This window comes from Macrotis lagotis, chromosome 3, assembly GCF_037893015.1.
Source record: "Macrotis lagotis isolate mMagLag1 chromosome 3, bilby.v1.9.chrom.fasta, whole genome shotgun sequence".
In the NCBI taxonomy this organism is placed as follows: Eukaryota; Metazoa; Chordata; class Mammalia; order Peramelemorphia; family Peramelidae; genus Macrotis; species Macrotis lagotis.
This window is the reverse complement of record NC_133660.1, coordinates 246,824,077-246,830,076: the sequence shown is the minus strand read 5'-3', so window position 1 is coordinate 246,830,076 and position 6,000 is coordinate 246,824,077. Positions and strand designations below refer to the sequence as shown.

General features: G+C 37.2%; 1 long non-coding RNA gene across 1 annotated transcript in view; it reads left to right on the top strand.

Annotated features, from left to right (window-relative positions):
• Positions 1-3,110: 3,110 nt before the first annotated feature.
• Positions 3,111-6,000, top strand: part of LOC141518392 (uncharacterized) — a 130,974-nt gene continuing 128,084 nt past the window's right edge. Inside the window, exon 1 of the long non-coding RNA XR_012477179.1 lies at positions 3,111-3,239. This is a non-coding gene — a long non-coding RNA (uncharacterized LOC141518392). The remainder of the gene's footprint in view (positions 3,240-6,000) is intronic.

Below are 6,000 nucleotides of genomic sequence, written 5' to 3'. Positions count from 1 at the left end.
ATTGGCAACTCACACTCATATCTTTTGTTTATGTATACTCTTTCTATCTGCCATAGTAATAACATTAGAATCAACATTATATTGACCAAAAAAGTACTACTTAGCATAGTGTGGAAATAGTATTGTATTTGGAGCCAGGAGATCAGGATTTAAATGTTGGCTGGGCTACTCCTATCAGTGTGACTGTTTGAAATTCCTTTACACTCGTTGGTTCTCAAATTCCTCCCTTATAAAACAAGAGGGATTAAACTATATGGTTTTCAAGGTCTTCCCTAGTTCAGCTGGATGATCCTGAGCGATCTGTTCATCCATGTGGCATAGAATATATTTGTTGATTGACTGAGATCTGATATTCTCATTTCTAACCTTGTATTCTTCCTATTATGAGACTCTACAAATCTAAATAATTATTTCCATTTTCCAAATGAGAAAATTAAGATGCCAAAGAGGACTTGTCCATAGTTATATAGCTAGTTAAAAAATTCCAACTAGCTCTATCTTGTGTTCTTCTTTTTCTCTTTTTAAAAATAATGTATTATTTATTCTAGTAGTCATTTAAAAAATTGAGTTCTTTATGTTCTCTCTCCCTCTATCCCCTCCTTCATACATTGAGAAAACAAGCAGTATGATATCAATTATACATGTGAAATCTTGTAAAACATAATAGCATATTAGCCATGTTGCCAGAAAGCAAGAAAAATTTAAAAAAATGAAAAAAAATAGACTTTACTTAGCACTAGGAGTTCAGAAGTTCTCTCTCTGCATGTGGACAGCATTTTTCTCTGTGAGTTCCCCAGAATCGTTTTGAATTATTGTGATGATCAGAGTAGCTAAGTCTTTCACAATGGATCATTTAAAAAATATCATTGTAACCGAGCAGCTAGGTAGTGCAGTGATACAGTACCAGTCATGGAGCCAGGAGGGCCTGAGTTCAAATTTGACCTTAGACATATAATACTTAGCTATATGACTTTAGGCAAGTCACTTAACCTCACTGTCTTGTAATCCCCACTCCCCCAAAAACCAAAAATTCAACACAAACAATATTATTACAATTGTGTGCAATGAACTCCTGATTTTCCTCACTTCACTTTGCATTAGTTTATATAAGCCTTTCCAAGTTTTTCTGAAACTATCCCACTCATCATCGCTTATAGCACAATGATATTCCATCTCAATTATATATAACAACTTGTTAATCATTCCTCCATTGATGGGCATCCTCCTCCTCACCATTTCCAATTCTTTACCACTACTAAAAAAGAACTATAAATATTACTGTTCTACATACTTTTTCTTTGTCTTTGATCTTTTTTTTATATACTGTATCCTTTTGAAACTAACTGGATGATTGTTGAGTTCCTTTTGGACTAGCTGCTCAGGATGTGTTAGGCTCCTGCTGGTTAGCCTATCCTTACCCAGGCAAACATTGAAGGTGTAGGAGACAAGGCTGGAAAGTTCTCCAAGATCTTCTAGTATTCCAAGATCTTCATTTATTAAACCAAATACAAGTGCTTAAATATCCTCCCCAGTCCCTGGTCTACTCCCACTTCCATAGTACTCTCCAATCAACCATAAAATAGTGCTCAGGTGCTTGAGGACACCAGGTGATGAAAGTTAACAGTATTCCTACACACAACAGTCCCTTACAGATGCTACCCTCTATATTAATCTTAGAAATTATGTTAAGAGGGAAAAAGGCTGGGCATTTTCTAATAGATATTTGAAAGAAATTTCAATGTTTTCACTTGTAGGCTCACTAAAGTGATCAGGCAGTTAGGTGGCTCATTGGATAGAACACTGGACCTTGAACCAGGAAGACCTGAGTTCAATTTTTGCCTCAGATAGTTATTATGAAACCCTGAGCAAATCACTTAACCTCTGGCTATTTCAATTTCTTCATCTTAGCTGTTTTGAACAAAAAGGATAATATATATATATAAAATGCTTTGTAAATCCTAAAGATACATATTTGTGTGTGTTTGTATATAGATTGTTAATATTATTAATGATATAATTTGAATAGACCTGAGTGGCCATCTAACTAAAAATATCTGTCCTCTTTACTAACCTAGCATGGACTTGAAGTTCCCTCCCTAACTTACTCCTTTGACTGAAGCTATTACAGACTCCCACTATAATCTGAATGTTATCCAAGAGGGAGAGCACTGTAAACCAGACTAATCAGCTGTTGCTGAATTAATCATCTTTTTGAATATATTTGGTGATATCATTTGTGCTCTCAGAAACCCTTAATGGCACCTGATTGCCTACAGAGCAACAAATGTCTAAGACTGGTATTCCAAACCTGCTATTTATGGCATTGTCCTATCCTTTCAGGCTTATTTTATATTCTTGTCCTTCATGCAGTATATGATGTAGTCCAAGGAGACTGTTGCTTACACTTTCTTACCAGTGTGTCTTATAGGTCTACTCCTTCCTAGACCTTTGGAGAAGCCATTGGTATCTCTTTTGTCAGACTGGTGGTGTTCATCCTTTCTACTTGAGGAGAACCAATGACCTTACCATACTGGGGTCATGGTGTAGTGGATTTGAATACGGCTGATCAGTTCAGTATGAACTTGGAAGGCTCTATCACAGGTTGGGTATAAATAGTCCCCTTGGACACTTGGAATAGAGTTGTTGCTAGATATGCCCATATAACATTTTCTTTGTGCCACTGCAATTAAACTTTGCTGAAAAGAGTACAGTGCCTTCTTTAATGTAATCATGCCATGCTGGCATGTGCCAACATCTCCTATACCTCATAATCATTACTAAAATTCTCTAAAGAGACTATGAGAGTGTCCTTGCATTGCTTCATATGACCTACATGTGAGCATTTGCCTTGTGTGAGTCTTCTATTAAATAATCTTTTAGACAAATCCACATTTGGCATTTGGGTCACATGGTCAACCCGTCAGTCATACTCTCTGCAGTAGAATTTGAATGTTAGGCAATTCAGGTCCAGATTGTCCTCATTGTCCTGTACCTTATCTTGCCAGGAGAGCTGCAGAATCTTTCTAAGACAATTTTAATAGAAGCAGTTCAATTTCCTGGCATTGTTTCATAGGCAAACAGCAATGGGAATGGCACAATAGCTCTGTAGACCTTAAATTTGGTAAGTAGCATTATACCTCTCCTCTCCCATGATTTTTTTTCAGAGCTTTCCAAATGCTCTGGCAATGCATTTGCTAACCTCATCATCAATTGTGGACATGCTTGGAAAGGCTGCTAAGGTAAGTGAACAAATTCATAGTATTCACAATTTCTCCATTTGCTGCAACCAATGCTTCTACATATGGCTTCATATAAGGTTGGTGTGGTACTGGACATTGCAACTATAGTTACCCAAACTATTAGTTTACCCAATTTGTCTTTTCTTTGGTTTGCTTGCAAAGGATAGAACTATCAGCAAGAAAGTATAACCAAGTCATATCAAACCAAAAAGGAGTTTGACCATGTGTTGAATTTGAACCATAGAATTAGATCTTTGTAGTCACTGTACCAACCCTCTCATTTTAGAGTTGGAGAATGAAATCCTGGGAAGATGGGTGACTTCTGAAATGGTACAAGTAGCAAGTTGCAGAGCTGAAATTTGAACCTATGTCATCGATCTCCAAGCCCAGTTCTCTTTTCGCCAGATCCAATCAAATTCTATTCTTTATAAGGGATTGCTTCTTAATTTCTTTAAGCAGCAGAATATAAATTCACTCTTAAAAACCTCTTGCTTCTTTTATGTATCCCACAGTTAAAAATTGTTTCATATTTATCATTAATATCTACTGGGCTGCCTAATATCTAGATAAGAGCTTAATGCTTTATGAATAAATGAATAATAGTGGTAGTTAGCATTTAGATAAAACACATTAAGGATGGTAAAGTACTTTACATACATTATCTTATTTAATCCTTACAAAAGACCTGGAGGATAGATGTTTTTATTACCCCCATTTTACAGATGAAGAAACTAAGACTGAAAGAAGTTAAGTTTCTAGTTCAAGATTTCACATGTTATAACTGTCAGACTATATTTTAACTCTTAACCACCTGAATCCAAGTCAGGTCCTCTATCTGTTATGCTACCTAGCTGCCACAAATATTGTTTAAAAATAAGTATAGTTGAGGCATTGGAGCTTTCAATGGAACTCCATTTCAGTGGAAACTAAATTCCTAATTCATTCCCCAAAATGGACAGAACTACTCTTTTGGAAGTTGTGGGTTTGTTCTCCTTCACTGGTGATCTTCAAGTGAGGCTGGGTGATGACTTATTTGGGTGGCTCTTCCAGTTTGGAAATGTTGAATTCCACTTACTTATTGAATTCCAACCTATTCCTTAAAACTCACTATGGAAATCTCCTTTGGGAAGTCTTATTTTGATACTTTTCATGAGACCTTTTCTTATTATTCCTCATATAGATAGAACTTATATATTTATTATGCTATATTATACATTATGATGATTTGTGTATTTATCATGTTCTCCCATTAAAATGTGAACTATGTTCCCTAGTATCTAGTACAATGCATTGACTAAAATGTGTAGGACCTAATAAAATGTTTGTGCAGTTTCTGGAAGCCAAACAAGTAAAACACATGCTACCATTGGCAAAAATTCATCTGAGAGAGGCAGATTGAGGGAATGGGGATAGAGTAGATAAACTGCAAAGAGATTTGGGAATCTCCTATTGTATCTCTCCATCTATTTCCCTGAAACCCAGGAAAAAAAACTCTGACTCAGAATACAAGAATTATAGGGAAAAAATGGGAATGGGGGCAGGAGTTAAGCCAACATGAAGACATTACATCTGAGGGTGGATGGGTGAACGGAAAGTTAAAAAGTGGATGAAGCAGCAGACAGAATTGGGCCTAGCAGAGAATTGTAATCCTGACTTGAAACTTGATAGCAATGGGAAAGGTTCTTACCATATCCAAAATTTCAAATTCCCATCTATAAATCACTTTATCAATGATCCTTCCTCTTTCTATCCTCCCATCCTTCCTTCCTCCCTTCCTTCTTCTTTCTTCCTTTCTTCTTTTCCTCCTTTTCCTTCCTTCCTTCCTTCCTTCCTTCCTTCCTTCCTTCCTTCCTTCCTTCCTTCCTTCCTTCCTTTCTTTTTTTTCCTTCCCTCCTCCCTGCCTTCCTCCCTCCCTCCCTCCCTCCCTCCCTTCCTTCCTTCCTTCCTTCCTTCCTTCCTTCCTTCCTTCCTTTCTTTTTTTTTTTAGTTTTTTTTTGCAAGGCAAATGGAGTTAAGTGGCTTGCCCAAAGCCACACAGCTAGGTAATTATTAAGTGTCTGAGACCGGATTTGAACCCAGGTACTCCTGACTCCAAGGCCAGTGCTTTATCCACTATGACACCTAGCCGCCCCCTTCCTTCCTTCCTTCCTTCCTTCCTTCCTTCCTTCCTTCCTTCCTTCCTTCCTTCCTTCCTTCCTTCCTTCCTTCCTTCCTTTCTTTCTTTCTTTCTTTCTTTCTTTCTTTCTTTCTTTCTTTCTTTCTTTCTTTCTTTCTTTCTTTCTTTCTTCCTGTATAATTGTGAATTGTTATGAATCAAATAAAGAGTAAGAGAACAAGGTGATATCCATGAAAAAAAAAAACCCAGAATCAGCATTTGAGGGGAGGGTAGACCCTGTCTGGTATTGTGAGGAGAAAGAGCATATCACAAGCCCTCTGTGGGTCTTCATTACGTTATAACTCTAGAAATTCTATTCCTCTCCTGCATACTGTTTGAGCAAATATATTTCATCAGGTCCCTTCAGAGCTAAACTAGTAGCATCCATACGAGAAGGGCCACAGATGGCTCTGATTTATTGATCCCTTAGGACAGTCTAGGGTCTAATAGTACAAGATTCACACAATTTGGACTTTTCCTGCATACCTGTATTATGCCACTGATTTTCATTTAGGCTACAGGCAGAGAGTAACACTACCTTTCTCCTCTCCTCCTATAACTCATATCTTCAGAGTCAGGGTTTCTAGCTTTCGGGTATCAGGATAT